The 18,466-nt window shown below is 42.3% G+C and overlaps 1 protein-coding gene across 2 annotated transcripts in view; it reads right to left on the bottom strand.

Moving 5' to 3' along the window:
• TIAM2 (TIAM Rac1 associated GEF 2) overlaps window positions 1-18,466 on the bottom strand; it is a 240,326-nt gene that overhangs the window by 220,899 nt on the left and 961 nt on the right. The gene's annotated exons all lie outside the window — the stretch shown is intronic.

Below are 18,466 nucleotides of genomic sequence, written 5' to 3'. Positions count from 1 at the left end.
GGCAAGAATATTGGAATGGGCTGCCATGCCCTCTTCCAGGGGATCTTCCCGATCCAGGGATCAAACCTGGGTCTCCTGCATTGCATGCAGATTCTCTACTATCTGAGCCACCAGGGAAGCTCTTTAAAGTTTGGGGGGTGGGGGTTGTATATATTTCTATGACAGCTTTGCAAACTGACCTGTGGTGAATTCTGTGAAATATCATTGTGTATATCATATTATAGAATCACGACTTAGAAGGCTTTGGTTGATGAGTATGCTTTTGTTTTTAACATCCCCCACTAACCTAACACGGGCTTCCCTGGTGACTCAGATGGTAAAGAATCCTCCTGCAAGCCAGGAGACCTGAGTTAGATCCCTGTGTTGGGAAGATCCCCTGGAAAAAGGGAACAGCTACCCACTCCAGTATTGTCGCCTGGAGAATTCCATGGACAGAGGAACCTGGCAGGCTACAGTCCGTGGGGTCGCAAACAGTCGGACATGACTGAGAGACTTTCACTTCACATCACTTCATACTCACCTGACATAAGGGCAGAAAAAATGTGTGTGTGTGTGTGTGTGTGTGTGTGTTAGGTCTATATTCAGTGTAAACCTCAAAGGGGGGAAAGATCAAAACAGAATTATCCTTTTCTTCCTGTTCTGTGGACTTCCTCTTCATCAGTGAACTCTCAGAGTAAAGAACATGGTAAGAAGTGAGGCGCCAGGTGAAAATCTGTACAGTGTAAACTAAACAGGATAAAATTGGGGTGGGGGAGATGTGGGGAGGAAGAAACAGGACTTAAACATAACATGTTTGCAATAAACTGCCCAGAAGAAAAGATGATCTCTTTGAATTTGCAGGCTCTATCCAAGCACTATATATTATTTATTAACCACTCCTTTTTTTTCTTTGTATAAAGAAATTCAGTACAGTATCAGCTTTGATATATTTACAATATCCCTCTTGGAGAAAGTCCAGAGTCTACATTTGGTTTTAAAAGAGGGTTCTTCCTGCATAGAAGCTATCTTAAAAAGCCAAAACACACACTCAGAAAAGCTGAGCCTCTTGTTAACATTTCCCAAGCACACAGTAGCTATGCACCATTTGGTACCCACCAGAACGTCTCTGAAAATATCACAAGCCTGCCAGTTTCTCCACGAATTTATGAGACTAATCTTGAAGAAGTGTCTGTTTGCAGAAGAATTCCATTTTTACTGGTATGCCCATCAAAAATTTACTGTCTCCCCAAGGAGAGTTCACTGGTTTTAGTGACTTGGCCAAATATCAAAATAGCTTATAATTAAATGGATTTCTGAGAGCCAGATAAGGTATTAAAAACCGAGGGTGATCCCAAAGGAACGAAGCTTATGCATGGCACATGTTTAAATAATATACTCATCAATACACTCGGCAAACCACCGTCAGACACACCTTTGAGGAGAAAGATAGATCAAGTGACCCAAGGAAGTTTGCTCTGAAGATAGGCCATTTCTGTCCAGTCCTGGGAGTGACTGACGACCATCTACATTTTTCAAAATAAATATTTCCTACCCAGTCATTTTACTATAAGAACATCTGAAAAGTCATACAATCTCTATTTGGTTCCTCTGAATTTCAAGTTGACACTCAGAATGCATCAGTTTTATCCATGATCAAGGGAGAGAGCACAGACTAAACGATCACCTGTCCAAAAGGTTTCCTAACAAATGTCAGTTGCACAAGGACACTCTCATCTCTTATCGACAGCCGTGTCTTACAGATCGAGTGGTTCGTGCAGTATCTAAGGGTGTCATGAAGTGCTGTCCCAACAGAAACCCAACCCGGAAAGAACTGCTCCCAAATTAATTTTTTAACCTTCTTCCCAGACTTAAGAAAATGAAAAACCTGTCGATTTATGTATATAACCATATCTCCCAGATCCCACAGACCCCAGAACAAAGCCAATCACCTGTGTGGGATTCAAAGGGTATGTCTATAGCATTTCACAAGATTTGTTACAGTAACACAATAGTAAAATTTTAAGGGGAGTCGTGGGTCACCTAAAAGTAAGCACAGGCTTACAGAAACCTTAGGCATTATCATCACATACACAGTTAAGCCTTGAACAGTGTGAGGGTGAAGGGTACCAAACCCAACAGAGTCAAACTTCCTGTGTAACTTACAGTCAGCCCTCCGCCTGTGATTCCACATCCACAGAGTCAACCAACCGTGGAGAGTGTAGTACCGCAGTACACGAGGACTGAAAAACAATCTGCAGAGAAATGGACCTGTGCAATTCAAACCCATGCTCCTCAAGGGTCAACTGTATTTTCAGTCACTTTGTGGGAACACTAACGTGTTGGTCAAGTGTGGAGGGTCGGTAAAGCGGCACTTGTTTCTAAACGGTGAAGATCAAAGCAAACATCAGCAGGAGCGTCAGGTACCCTGGCCTGCCTATACAAGCTCCTGAGATCTCAGGGACCTCAGCCCAGAGCCCCCAAGAGCTCATCACCTCCCAGCTGATTACTGACGCCTAGAAATCCACTTTCAGAGCACCAGTCTTGTCTTTGCTTCAGTCCAAACTTTTTCAAAAACAGTTTGCTGTTTCCCATATTCCCTGCCCTCCACCATTTTTAGAATTTATTCTTGAAGGAGAAGCAGGAAGAGGTAGCAGTACAAACATACTCATTATAGAAAAACTCCCCAGGTGATGAAAAAGACTCCTCCCCAGACTCAGAACCTTTGCTTCAGAGATATTCTAGGGGTATCTAGCTAGCTAGCCATTCATCCATCTGTATCTACCTTATTTACCTACCAACCTTTCTAGGAATATCAACAGACAGGAAGAGAGAGATCCCTAGAATGGATATACTTGTGTGTGCACACGTGGGGTGTGTGTGACTGTGTTTATAGATATCCATACACACACACACACAGATGTGTGTATAACTTTGATAAGTAAGACATTTTGCCTTGCTACGTGGTGGTTAATTTTGCCAACCTGGAAGGTGTTTGGGAATGAGACTAACATTTAAATCAGTGAACCGTGAATAAAACAAACTGCTTGCCATAATATGGGTGGGCCTCATCCGATCAGTTGAGGACTTGACGAGAACAGAAAGACCAGTCAGAGGAAGAGGGAATTCTCCAGGAGACTGCCTTCAGACTTTGAACCATCACCCCTCCAGAGTCTCCAGGCTGTCTGCCCACATTGAGATTTTGGATTTGCTGGCCTCCATAATCACATGAGCCATTTCCTTCCTACAAACTCTTTCTGCATATATACATCTCCTATTGATTTTGTCTTTCTGAAGAAGTTTGTGAAGTCGCTCAGTCATGTTCAACTCTCTGTGACCCTGTGGCCTGTAGCCCACCAAGCTCCTCCATCCATGGGATTCTCCAGGCAAGAATACTGGAGTAGGTTGCCATTTCCTTCTCCAGGGGATCTTCCCAACCCAGGGATTGAACCCAGGTCTCCCACATTGCACAGAAGCTTTAACCTCTGAGCCACCAGGGAAGCCTTAACTAATACAATATACTCTTGCCTGGAAAATTCCATGGACGGAAGAGCCTGGTAGGCTACAGTCCATGGGGTCGCAGAGTCGGACATGACTCAGCAACTTCAACGTCAAATGTCAATATATATAACATATATATTCTTATATTCCTATCTATATCATATGATATTGCATTCATATCCTACATACATCTGAAGTGTGTATGTATACACAGGTCTGTATTAAACTCAAAAGTTTCAAGAAATGATATCCTTACTACATGTAATATACTTAGATACTTTCTATTCCATGTTATGCTATGTCATTCCATCTCATGTGTGTCTGAATATGGGTCTCAGTAAAGGAAAAAAAAGAAAGGTATTGGAATCTTTTTAAGTCTATCACTAGAATTAAAAATAAATCAACCACTAAACGGAGGTCACTAACTGGGATTCATTGTCTGAAAAACACCTTCTTTCAGAAGGCTGAGCACTTCTACAGTGTCTGCACCTGGATTTCTCAATTAATAAACCAAGGATATTGTTCCATACTTATGGACATTTTGCTTCTTTTTATTAATATTTAGACCTTTTCTTATAAGGAGGATGAGCCAAAGAAGAAAGAAAATAAAGGTTTGAAGAAACCCAGAACAGGGACTCATTGAGTACCAAAGTCAAGTTTAGACTAATTAATAATTTCACTTAAGGCTGGTTTCAGGGCTTCCATAAAGTGGCTGACAAAACAAACCAAGAGCAATAGGCAGACATCTTCTCTGGACATTTGTGATGTCTGAGATGTTTCATTCTTTTATTAAAAAGTTGGTACTGCTATTCTCCTTTTTATCTATTTTCCAGGAAAGATTCCAGTAAAAGCTAGGAAATCCAATTTTAGGCTTGACCACCAGGCTTACCAGAACAGCCTTTCAACTCAATTACACACACCTGCTGAAACCAAAGGCAGGAAGACATGTCCCCTGACCCTCCACCCATTTCCTTTCTGATTAGAATTTCCCCATTTCTTGCCTGAAATGAACTGTTCGCATATATATATATATATATATATATATATGGCCATGAGAATTGAGTGCCAATATAAATTCCTATTTATACAGACTCAATTCCTATTTATATAGACTAAACATAGTCTCTTACAGGCAAAACCTTACAGTTAAGTCTCTGGATCAGATTTGTTCAACTATTTAGGTAATAGTCTCCAGTTTCAAGAGCATGCAGAATCAAAGGGAAAATGACAAATGCCAGAAGCCTTAGAAATCATCTCTTCCATTGGATTTATCACTGTTTTAGGTTCTTCAGAGAGAGCCCAGGGCTGTCCCTCCTCTCCACTCCAAAGATACACAAAATACACAAATCCTTTTATTCTCTACCGCTGCTGTCAGAAACATAATTCCAGTTTCTCTCTTTTGCATTTTGGAATTTCACACAATATGTAGTTTGGAACAAAAGACTCCTTTGGTTTCAAATATTTGAAAGCCACAAATATTGTACCATTTCTCAGATATAGGAAAACAGAGCTCCTGAGAAGCAGACTGGTATCCACAGAGCTACATCCCCATGCACTGAACCTCCAAGGCAGCTGTTCTCCAAATGTGGTCCAGGATCAACAGAAGCATCACCCCCTGAGAACTTCTTAGAAATGAAAATCCTCCGGCTGATCCCAGATCTACTGAACCAGCAACCACGAGGGGGTACTGAGCAATCTGTGTTTTAACAAGCCCTCCATGTTATATTGATGCCCGAAAGTTTGAGAACCCTGGAGCAGTCCCAGTATTTTTCCATTATTCTCCTCTTCTTATTCTAGTCCAACATCCTTACTGCAATAAACATTCAGCCACTGCCCCAGAAATGCTGAATCTAACTGGAGAGTCACCCATTGAAAAAGTCAGGATGCTATGAGAGAGTATTTACTCACTGCTAGTGTAGTCTATACATTTTCTTTTCTCACTATAAGACGACACACATCCAGAGTCAAATAAAAGTTTTAATGCTTTCAACGAATAATTCAAGAGGGCAGAATTTACCAGTATTTCAGAAATTAAACCTTAAAAGGATGGAGCAGTGCCAAGAAACTTATTTCCAGAAAACCAGGATCATGGTACCCTGGGCTGTCAGTAACCAATATCCACTGAAAAAAGGGCTAAAGAGACAAAGTGAACAAACATAGGAAGATTATTAAACGATGAGACAGCTCTTTCCAGGAAAACCTGGTTTGGATACCTCCAAAGAAGCAGGAATAAGACTATTGCGCATAGGACTTCCCTGACGATCCAGTGATTAAGATGAGCTCCCAGTGCAGAGTCCCCAGCCTTTGATAATTGATTTCACCTCGTTCTCTGTATGGTTCATGGCACAGGTCAGCCATCTCCATGGGTGAACTCGCTGACCTTCGACAAACCAGGGAAGAGGCGCCATGCTAGCTAGCTGTCAACTATAAGCCACATCTCTATTTAATGCTGCTGCTGCTGCTGCTAAGTCGCTTCAGTCGTGTCCAACTCTGTGCAACCCCAGAGATGGCAGCCCACCAGCCTCCCCCGTCCCTGGGATTCTCCAGGCAAGAACATTGGAGTGGGTTGCCATTTCCTTCTCCAATGCGTGAAAGTGAAAAGGGAAAGTGAAGTTGCTCAGTTGTGTCCGACTCCTAGCGACCCCATGGACTTCAGCCTTCCAGGCGCCTCCGTCCATGGATTTTCCAGGCAAGAGTACTGGAGTGGGGTGCCATTGCCTTCTCCACAATTTAATGCTATTTTAACAATTTTCAAGGATCCCAAATAAGAAACTACATGAAGCTTCAACATCAAAAACTGAGACACTGTGAGAATCAACCTATTGAACCTGCTACTTGGTTTTCCTTTAGAACATAAAATCTTTTCAACTAGTCCCTACCAAGCACTCACTAGATGAGCCTTCATCATGAAAAGTAAGGATGCACTAATGTGGGGAGGCTTGCAGGGTGGGGACAGGGGTGGTCCATGAGGGAGAAGGGGCTTTTTGGCTAATTGCTTGAATAATATGAATAGTGTGATTGGCTAAAAAAAGAACATAGACATTGCCACATCCTCTGTTCATTTATTTGGATTAACAGGATACCTTGCAATAATGAAGGACTTCCCTGTAGTTCAAATGGTAAAGAATCTGCCTGCAGTGCAGGAAACTGGAGCTTGATCTCTGAGTCAGGAAGATCCTCTGGAGAAGGGAATGGCAATCCACTCCAGTATTCTTGCTTGGAGAATTCCATAGACAGAGAAGCCTGGCGGGCTACAGTCCATGGGGTCGCAAAGAGTAGACATGAGTGACCTACACACACATACGCCTGCAATAATGATGCTGTAATATGTAGAGCCTTCTTCATCTCTTAGCAGCATCTCCCTACTCCCACTTCACCCAAGGTCCTACCTGTTCACATAAATCTGGCTATACTCGCCAAAGCTTACATACAAATTCAGTAAAGACACAGATTTGAAAATCAGACTTCAGAACACAATTTAAGCATGCTTTCTATTTGACCAAACGGTAAGTTTTGGACTTCCCTGGTGGTCCAGAGGTGAAGAATCTGATGCCCGCCAATATACGGGACACAAGTTCAATCCATGCTCTGTCACCGGGCAACTAAGCCCATGCGCTACAACTAACTGAAGCCCGCACTCAGAGTCCATGCTATGCAACGAGAGAAGGCACCCCGCGAGAAGCCTGCACACCACAGCTAGAGAAAACCCGCCTGCAGCAACGAAGACCCAGCAGAGGCAGAAATAAATGATTAAACTGACCAGAAACGGACAATGCTTACACCGGGAGATAAATTTATTAAAAAAGAAACAGCAAGTTTTCTTTTCTTGGGCTTCCCTTGTGGCTCAGCTGGTAAAGAATCCACCTGCAATGCGGGAGACCTGGGTTCGATCCCTGGGTTGGGAAGAGTCGCAAAGAGTCAGACACGACTGAGCGAGTTTCACTTTCACTTTTTCTTTTCTTGGATGCTGTCATCGCAAGGCTGCCCTTGCAATTGAGGGTGTGTCTGGGAGCATGGCCCACTGTCTTCCAACAGAAAATCAGTCATAGGCCCCAAACTACCATCTTTATAGACACATTACTAACTTCTTCCATTAGTTTGGCTATAATGAAAACCAAAAAGTATTTTGAACTTCATGGACATGTGCTTTATAATTATTTTGCTTATAATACAAGTTGATAGACTTGAAAGATGTTATTTCATTTTAAAACAATTATTAACAAAAACATCATAGTCATTCATAAAATGGGCTTCCCTGGGGGCTCAGCTGGTAAAGAATCCACACGCAATGTGGGAGACCCGGGTTTGATCCCTGGCTTGGGAAGATCCCCTAGGAGAAGGGAACAGCTACCCACTCCAGTATTCTAGCCTGGAAAATTTCATAGTCCATGAGGTTGCAAAGAGTCAGACATGACTGAGCAAGATTCACTTCACTATTTATAACAGTGTCAGGACAAAGCTATGTTTCCCTCTGACAGAAAATACAGGAGTAAGCTAAGATTCCTTTTAACTCAAATAATGTATATAGTACTACCCTCAAATCTCCCACTCACACTTCATTAGGAAAAGGCCCATTTATCTTTGTGCAGATGACACAATCTGCTGTAACCCACAAAATAAGCTTGAGTTGTAGGCTGTCCTCTCCATGTACAATGTAAGGTTGTACATTCCTTCGAGTAGGCTCTAGATTGTCAGGAGAAATATCAACAACCTCAGATATGCAGATGATACCACTCCAATGCAATCAGTGAAGAGGAACTGAAGAGTCTCATGAGGAGGGTGAAAGAGGAGAAAGAAAATGCTGGCTGAAAATGCAACATTCAAAAACTAATATGGCATTCAGTTCCATCATGTAATGGCAAATAAATGGGGAAAAAATAGAAGCAGTGACAGATTTTCTTTTCTTGGGCTCCAAAATCACTATGGATGGTGACTGCAATCATGAAATTAAAAGACGCTTGTTCCTTGGGAGGAAAGCTATGACAAACCTAGACAGTGTAATAAAAAGCAGAGATATCATTTTGCCAGCAAAGGTCCATATGGTCAAACCTATGGTTCTTCCAGTGGTCATGTATGGATGCGAGCTGGACCATAAAAAAGCCTGGGCACCAACGAATTGATGCTTTCAAACCGTGGTACTGGAGAAGACTCTTGGGAGTTTCTTGGACTGTAAGGAAATCAAACCAGTCAATGCTAAAGGAAAATCAACCCTGAATGTTCACTGGAAGGACTGGTGCTGAAACTGAAGCTCCAGTACTCTGGCCACCTGATGTGAAGCAGCAACTCTTTGAAGAAAACCCTGATGCAGGCAAAGACTGAAGGCAAAAGGAGAAGAGGGCAACAGAGGATGAGATGGTTAGATAGCATCATTGCCTCAATGGACAAGAATTTGAGCAAACTGAGGGAAACAGTGCAGGACAGGGAAGCCTGGCGTGCTGCAGCCCATGAGGTCACAAACAGTGGGACACGGATTAACAGCTGAACAACTGCAACAGAATACACAAGCTAAGAAGCTGTTATTGCCTTTACTAATTCCAAAAATTCAGAGGTTTAGTTTCCTTTCTCGTGGAAAATCTAAAACATTTCCCGGCTTTTTGATGCCATCTTCCTAGTAGGTCCTTCTAATTTTTAAGCACAGAGAAAAAGGTCTAAAGAATCTGGGAGGTGGACCTTGCTCTGCTTGCCATTCACTTCTTATGATGGGGAATTAAAGCAGGTCATTTAACTTTTCCAAAACATCAAGTTTCTCTTCTGAAACATGGGTTGGATTAGATTTCTAAAGGTTATTCTGTTCTAGAATGCTTACTGATATATAACAACTATTAAAGGAATAGAGCACGATTTGTGATATGGGACCAACATTCTAAATACGCATATGTAACTATAACCCTCATGTCTGTATCACTACCATTTACATACTCTTTTAAATTTTGTCATCTCTTCTATTCCACACAAATATAAATGTACTTTTACATTTTGAAATTATTCAAGAAATTGTAATGCACTCTATAAATGTTTAATGGAGAAGGAAATGGCAACCCACTCCAGTATTCTTGCCTGAAGAATCGCATGGACAGAGGACCCTGGTGGGCTACAGTCCAAGGGGTCGCAAAAAGTCAGACATGACTAAAGCGACTTTGCACATAAATGTTTAAAGGTTTTTCTTTAGATAACAGGAAAATTGTACGGGTTGTTATTTAATGTTGACAATAAAACATGAATGTGCCCATCTATTTTCAGAACTACTCATTAACTGATTTGCTGAAAATTCAAGTGCTGGCTGCCAGCTCGGTATATATCATTCAAGTTTTAGTGAATTTTCTAACGAGATTTATCAAGCCATCAAAATTTAGCTTCTGTGACAGATAGCTTTTCAGAAAATGCCATATTGCAATGACATTCTCCTCTCAACACACACCAAAACTCCGGTAATACTGACATCCTTCTGGACTCAATTTCCTCACATAGACTAACGGCCAAGGTAGAACTTACTACAGTTGGATTTAGTGACATCTTGAAATTTCTAAAGACAGGTCATCTAGAAATTCCAATTACATAGAAAACTGAAATGGAACTAAGCAAAACACTGCCTATTAGTACTTCTTAGAAAATGGCTTACTGAAAAGGCAAAAATGCTTCCTTGTTCATAGTTATTACAAAATATTTAGATGGGTCTAGTAGACTGAAATTTTCCCTACTACCTTTCATTATTAATATCTTATAATTAACACACTTACTATCAATATGCTTATAATTAATATATTTTTTCTTTAGAGGCCTTGAGTTCCTTTCTAAAAATTTGTTTCCTTTGTTTAGTAACGTCATGTCCAACTCTTTTGCAACCCTATGGATGCCAGGCTCCTCCTTTACATGGGATTTTTCAGGCAAGAATACTGGAGTAGGTTGCCATTTCCTCCTCCAGGGGATCATCTTCCTGACGCAGGGATCGAACCTGCAACTCCTACACTGGCAGGCAGGTCCTTTACCGATGAGCCACCACAGTGCCCGGCAAACCACACGTCGTGCAGCAATCTGAAATACGTAAAACTGTACTGCATTTCTCTGTGGGTAATCTCCAAATCTGTTGCCCAACCTCGGCAAAAATTAACCAACATGCTTACGTACGCAGAGCCTTATACAAGTCATGTCATATGAGAATCCTGCAGCAGAAAGATGTAGGCAAAGAAGACCTGGGTTCAGCTCTCCACGCTCCCTTTCCAAGTCAACTGTCCTAAGGGTACAAGTCTCCCCTGAAAAGCAGAGTTTGTCGAGGGAGAATCAAAGAGCCACCAGCACAGCTCGATGTGCTTCAGAAACTGAACCTCCAGTCTCCAGAAACATCATCTCAGAGTGACTTTCAGGAACCTGCACTCCCAAACGGGTATTTATACAAATTCAAGCTTGAGAACTCCTATCACTGTCTTTCTCCATCTGGAAGAGGCGGTAACAAGACTTGACTGTTCTCTCCAAAGTCTCTTCTGGCTTCTCGTCACAGTCTGTCCTGCTAAGACTCAGCAGTGCCACCATTTATCAACATTCTCATACAGCTTTACCTTGACCCAACGTATATACCTTCTATGCATATTATACCTGGGGACTTCGTGCGGTATCTATTCTACACGGCTACTCTGTTTATATCTATTCTATGCTGCTATTTTGTTCCACATATGTTCTAACTGGCTACTTTGTTCTGCATCGATTCGACACGCCTATTCTGTTTATATATATGGTGTATGGCCACTCTGTGCTACATACATTCTATATGGATGCTTTGCTCACGTATATTCTACATGGCTACTCTGCTTATATTCTACATGGGTATTCTGTGCTTCATATATTCTACACGGCAATTTCATTTACATACATTCTATGCCTGCCCTGCTCTCCATACCTTTTTCTTCAATGCCTCCCTTACAGCACTGATCTCTGTTTATCTTACATTCATTCTTCAAGTTCAGCACTGAATTCCCCTCCACTCAATTCCAGAAGCTTTGAAATCCATATTATCCACAGCCCCCAAGATCACAGGTAATTACCTCCTAGCAATGTCTAATTACACATTCTGGATGTACCAAGACCCAACAGGTTCACAGATCCTGCCTTCCTTACTCTTGCTGGGTGATGGTTACCTGTCATCTAGAAAGGCTCAAATGCTAGTGAACATAACAGCATAATATAAGTACTATTTTTAAATTTTTATACTTTTTTTTCTGTTTATATCCTATCACGGCACAGAATCATTGAGTTTTGCAGCTTGAAAGGATCTGAAAAAATCATTTAGTCCAATGTGACTTCTCTGGCCACCAAAGTTGCAAATTAGGAAACAGAAACCCAAAGAGAATGTCCTGTTTTGTTCAAGATCACACAGCTATTTTTGGCAAAACTACCCAAAAAGGCAGAGCTCTTAAATCTATCCAAAGCCCAGAACTCCAGTTTTTGTTTTTGTTTTTAATGTAGCATGATTATTACCTCTGACTGGACAATACCAAGAATGATTTAAACAAACACATACAAGTATCTTTTAAACAGTTAATTCCTTGTTGCTTATCAAAATGGAAAAAAGTGAAGGCATTGATAAAAATCATTCCAGAACAATTCAAAAAGTAAACCTTATGGGTTGATTGCTTTTACATTATTAATAAGGACTCCAACTGAAAAGGGATTAAGGATGCAGATACACATACAACCACTGTTTGGCAACACAGCCATTTGGAAGATGAATTCCAAAAATGGTGAGGACAGAGCAGTAACATTTCAAGAAAAGAGGAGGTGTTAGGAAGAGACCAGGGAGAGCCTCAGAAGGATGACATGAGAGGTGAGCCTGGGGCCTGGAGGAGACCGGTGCTCTCTAGTTACAAGAACAGAATTCTGATACAGAAGACACTTTTTCTTTTTAAGTGAGCTGCTCTCAGGGGTTGGAAGTATATATAATGAATGCATCCATTCTGTGGTATTTCTCATCTTCCACATCTTATGTACAATGAAGTTATTTCCCCACATGACATGCAGTGCACTTCCCAATGAGAAGTTCAACAGACAGTCATGAAGGGAGAATTACAACCGATGACTCTAGTTCCATAGAATGATTAGGATCTTCCAGAGGGAAAGTTCAAAATGGACCTGTTTAATGAGTAAATGTTTCGGTTTCCAGTTTGGCTAACATTCACCAAGGTTTCATGCCTTCATATGGTAGGTACTGATCCTACAAGTTCAAATGCCACCAACACACTTGATAATTTAATTCATTTCAGCGTATTCCAGATATGGTCCTCCTTGGTTTCTGTTTATATGTATAAACGCTCTCTTCTGAGAGCACAGTAAAATCCATTTCAAACCAGTCTCATGGTTATCCATAGTGGTAAGGGTAAATATGACTATTATTCTATCAACCATCATCCTAGCACTTTCTCCTGAAGAGGAAAGTTCATGAGAGGAATTTGACACCTCAGCTGATAGAAGACACTGGCAATCATTAAAGAACAATTTTATTTTCTCCTTGAAGAATCCAAGGCCCTCCAATGTTTAGCCAAGCTGCAAAATGAGTAGAAAGTGTACTCCAGACCAGAGTCTAGATTAATACACCGTATAATGATGTTGTTACTATTCCACACTTAAGATGCAGAAAACTATTTTTTAGCACTTTATTATTGATAAAGTCCACTTAAAGAGTCAAATATTTGGCAAAGGATCATTCAACTTCATAATCACGGAACAATCTCAAACATGAAGAAATAGGAGAACAATTTTAATTGGCACTTAATGCATTCTATCAACCACCATTTAAGAACAGCCTTTAAAGGCACCACGTTGGCCCTGGAAGAGGTACAAAAAGAAAGTCAACCCTCCCCATGTGATGGAGAAGTCACCCACAACTAAATATCCCACAATGAACGCCTCAACTGATGCAGACCACATACAGACAAAGTGCCTGGAAGCACAAGACAGAGTACGTCATGCTCCGAGAAAAGGCTTCTGCTGAATCTCAATGAATGATGAGAAGAGTTGGCCAAACAGGGAAGAACCATCCGAGGGAAGGACAGAGAGAGGACCAATGGAAAACGAGTGGACCGTGAACTCCACTTTGCAGCCCAACTCACAGCTCCATGCTCACCATCCTTGTTTTACATCATTTGATAAAGCCGATCCCATCCACAGGGAAGGAAGGACTAATGCTTCCTGAACTCGCATCCTGGCAGGCAGGGTTCTAAGCACCCTATGTTAATTACTTGATTAATTTCTCAACTCTCCAAATAATCGTCTATGAATAAAGCACTGCTGTCACCTTCCTTGTAGATGAAAATCCTAACACAGCGAACACTTTTCACAAGACAAAAAAGCTATTCTGAATTTTAAAAACAACAAAATGTTGCACAAAAATTCATCCCTATAAAGACCCTTTAAAGGATTTTAGAAATCCTTAACTTTTACCAGTTTGAGAAGCTTTCCAAGCTTATTTACTATGCCATTTCCCAAACTATGGATGCCAAAATCCCAAATTCTAGTTTCTCACCCTATTCCCAACGCAAAAAGTCACTTAGTAGTGGGAACTCTTGAAGAACCATGTCCAAGTGACACGCTCAGAATGTAACCGGTGGGTTTAAAAGAAACCTTGTAACCCAACACCACTGACAACACAAGGAAAGCTGCAGCCCAGATTCTGTTCCTCAATCTGCAAACCTCCTAACTGGAAACAAAGCAGACCCATTTCCAGCTGGCCAGGACGCTGGGAGGGGAGTGGGCTGGATCCCAGACCAGACCAAGTCCAAGATAGGAAATACATTAGTCGCTCCTGGCAAGGAACCTTCTCGGGCACCAGCCTGCGTCTCCTGGCCTCAGTCTGTTGGGAGGGCTTCAGATAGGGTACTTTTTGTTCTTTCTTAAAATTCTGAACTCATAAAAGCTTTCAGATTCTACACTGTTTTTATTAAAAATCCTCGATTCCTTTACAATTACAGGCACGTGAACAGTTGAGAGAGGGTGGGCAAGAGGAAGGAGCACACAGTGGGACAGCCAGGCTCAAATCTCAGCGGTGTGACTTCCTGTGTGAACCTGGGTGAGGGGTCCCCTGCAGGCCCCCAACCTTCTCCTCCTGCATTGCTGAGGCTGTGATGTGAGGTCTGTGATGGTTCTTAGCCGAATGCACTGCCCCCTGCACTCTTACCTGCCGAGTCCATCCCACCCCCTTCAAATCTCAGGACTCTGTGTGTTTCCACCACCTTATTCACACTGCCTGTGACCATACGCCCAATTACGACTGATCATTTTTCTGCCGGTCTGGTTTTCTTAAATCCACTCGCCACACTTGCTGTTACATCATTTGCCTTTCTTTCCTATGTGCAGTTCTCTTATTGACCTTCAGAGACTAAAAATACTCAATACATTTTGTGCTTGTATTAGTTGCTCAGTCATGTTCAGCTCTTTGCTGAACTCTAGCCTGCCAGGCTCCTCTGTCCAGGGAATTTTCCAGGCAAGAATACTGGGGTGGGTCACCATTCTCTTCTCCAGGGGATCTTCCTGACCCAGGGACTGCACCCAGGTCTTCTGCATTGCAGGCAGATTCTTGACTGTCTGAGCCACCAGGGAATCCTAAACCCAAAGTAACCATTACTATGTGCATCAGTGCTAAGTCTCTTAGTCGTTTCTGACTCTCTGCAACCCCAGTGACTGTAGCCCACCAGGCTCCTCTTTCCATGGGTCTCTGGGCAAGAATACTGGGTGGGGTTGCCATGCCCTCCTCCAGGGGATCTTCCCAACTCAGGGACTGAACTCACATCTCTTGTATCTCCCACACGGACAGGCTTTACCACTACCGCCACCTGGGAAGCATTTCAGGGGTCACCAAATACTTACCCCATGTGAAGAGTAGTAGGATAGCTGCTCAGGCTTCGTTTCCTCCTCATTCCACAAGAGCCTTGCTGTTCTACTCGGGGGAATAAACTGGGTGATGGACAGAGAGAGCTCAGCACAGTGCCTGGGAAGCACTTCCTGCCATCGATTCTAACTCTTCTTACTCCTCAGTGTTCTAAAGCTTGCAAAGTGCTTTCATATGTGTGAGCTCACTTGCCCCTGCTACCAACTCTGAGACTCAGGAGGTTCCGGAAAGAAACTGAGGTTGGTGATGTTCAAGGTTATCAGAAAGAAGGCTAGTTGGTGGACAGATCTACTGATTCCAAACCCTTACTTTTTCTACTGATGCCTCTTGGGTCAGGAGTTCTGGCTTCTTTTATAGAAAGCAATTCCTACCCATCTCCTCCATCAAGTTTATCCAACACTGTTACTGAATTTAAGAAACACAAACACGTGGGCCAAATTCCACTATAATGGATTGCAAAGGACTTCGGTCTGTGCTATATCAAATGATTACTTCAAATAAGAAAGCTTTCAACTAGCTCGTCCATTCATCATCCAGCAAACATTTATCACCTGACTACTTCAACAAGGCATTGTGCTTGGGGATGGGAATCCTCCCTTTCCCTGAGATATTATAATTAGTCTATGCCTTTAAGATTTCCCAACTGAAGCCAATACTGGAAGATATAGAAGCTCAAATACAAAGAGCACTTGAATCAATAAAGCAATGAACTAAGAGCCAGAAAATCTGAGCTCCTGTCTTGGCTGCGCCCCTAGCTGAGCTCTATGACCTGGGACAGGTTCCTAGTACTAACTTTCCTTACCTATAAAATGGGGAAACTGGTCCATATTATCTTTTTTTTTTTTTGCATATTATCTTTAAAGTTCTATGCAATGAATTCTAGAGATTCCAGGATTCTATATGATTATCAAGTTCTTTTGATACGTAATGGTATATGATTTTATACAATTTTATGAATGTTGGCGAGATGATCCACGTATTGACTTTAGCTTGAAAAATATCTCCAGATTGCCCACAAATGGTTAGAAGTTTTTAACAACATACAAATCTGGAGCATTTTTAAGAATCTTACAGCCAACTGAGTTTGCAAACTGCCCCACATACAAACTCCATTTTTTCACATGTAAATTGCAACCCTAAATGCTGATCTCATTTGGAGAATTTAAATAAATCTGATTCAAAGCCTTTTTTCTTCCTTCTTTCAATTCTGTGATATGTCACTTTAAGATGACTTTAACGCTTATGTACAGCATGGCACTTCATCCAATGTACTATAACACATGTTCGTGTGAGCCAAGCTCTTTATGGCCTTACTTTTAAGAGTCCTGAACTCTCTCTCGGCACATCATGATTAGATGGATACTTAGTGCCTTGAAAGGCAGTCAGCTGAGGAGGCCCACCACATGTTGGCACACATCTTTGATGCCCACCTGTGAATTCATTCCCCCAGATTCTCCCCTGTAGTCAAGGAGAAGACGTCTAAGAATCACTTGAACAGCCAGACATAAGAGCAAACTAAAGCCCATTCCTATATCCTGACTTATATGAGAAATCTGCCCCCAAACTCCCACTTCCTAGATGTCTGTAGAGATGCGTTCTTTTCTCTCATTTAAGGAGACTAACTGAGCTCCTGGCCGGTCAGTCTCCGTGGTGGCTGCTGAGTCTAGTAGCAGAGAGAGGGTGAAGCAGGGCCAAAGTTAGCCCACCCTGGACCTTCAGGTAAATTAGAGAAAGCGGTTCCTTCCAGTGGAGAGGCCGGCACCAGGGGCTTGGGAAGTGGAGTGCAAACTGGATTTCAGCCTCCACTTGCCCATTAGACAGGATGACCTTGTACAGTGAAGAACTCACACAATTTTACAAGGTCGCTTCCCTAGTGGCTCAGACGGTAAAGAATCTGCCTACAATGCAAGAGACCTGGGTTCGATCCCTGGGTCAGGAAGACCCCTAGAGTAGGAAATGGCAACCCACTCCAGTATTCTTGCCTGGAGAATTCCATGGACAGAGGAGCCTGGGAGGCTACAGTTAATGAGGCTGCAAAGAGTCAGACACAACTGAGCAACTAACGTGCATGCACACACGCATGGCCAGAGGCGTTACAAAAAACAAACCGTTCTCATAGAGATACCGACTACTAGAGAAGAAAGAGCTTAACCGCCCAGCAGTAAGGAGGGAGGAGAGCCTGCTGGAGAAGGGATGTGACTGACACATGACGGACGTGTGGGTAATCAACAGATGGATGAATGGAGTGAGAGCAGTACAAACAGAATGCTCATTCATTCCAGACAGTGGTCTGGAAATGACAACTTGGAAGGCGTCTGATGAGTCTGTGTGTGGGTGTAAGGGGAGAGGGAGGGAGAGACGTGTGTGTATGTGTGTAAGGGGGTAGGGAGAGACTTGGAAGGCGTCTGATGAGTCTGTGTGTGGGTGTAAGGGAAGAGAGACGGAGAGATTGTGTGTGTAAGGGGCTAGGGAGAGACTCGGGGGAGAGTCAGGACAGGAAGCTGCAGAGGCAGGCAGGGGCCAGATGATGAAGCATCTTACACATAGGCAAATTAAGGTGCTGAAATGGATTCTGACACCATTAGGGGCTCCTTTTGCCACTGTACATGATAAACTCTTCGATTATACCTTGCCCTGTTTTTAACGTTCACCAATCACAAGGTAATTAGGGACTCTGATTCCAAAGCAAGACGTTTCATCCTATAAACTGAACAGGTAAAAGTCAATGGAAAAGAAGTCTGCTTTTAGAACTGCACCAATCTTAATACTACATTTTCAGAACATAAAAAGCCTCAAAGAACACCAGACAGTGTTTTGTAAGTGTGTATGTACACAAGATCTATTGGCTATGCTCAAATGATAAGACCAGAAATTGAAATTTTATTGAGAGCCTAGAGCTGAAATATTTATAGCATATGGTCTGCACCTGTAAGACTAGGAAAACTTAAGGACTTATTAGCCACCCTCCAGCTTAACTCTATCTAGAGGATTGGAGATAACCAGGTGCTGTCGGTTAAAATAATTTTGTCAGCGGCCTTTGAGGAAGGGGAGGTAGAACGGATGAATAAGCATGAGAAGAGAACCCCAAGACCTTGGCCACGTGGTGAGTAAAGGTCT

This window comes from Ovis aries, chromosome 8 (assembly GCF_016772045.2).
Source record: "Ovis aries strain OAR_USU_Benz2616 breed Rambouillet chromosome 8, ARS-UI_Ramb_v3.0, whole genome shotgun sequence".
In the NCBI taxonomy this organism is placed as follows: Eukaryota; Metazoa; Chordata; class Mammalia; order Artiodactyla; family Bovidae; genus Ovis; species Ovis aries.
Note: the sequence above shows the minus strand (reverse complement) of the source record. Positions and strands in the feature narration are given on the sequence as shown.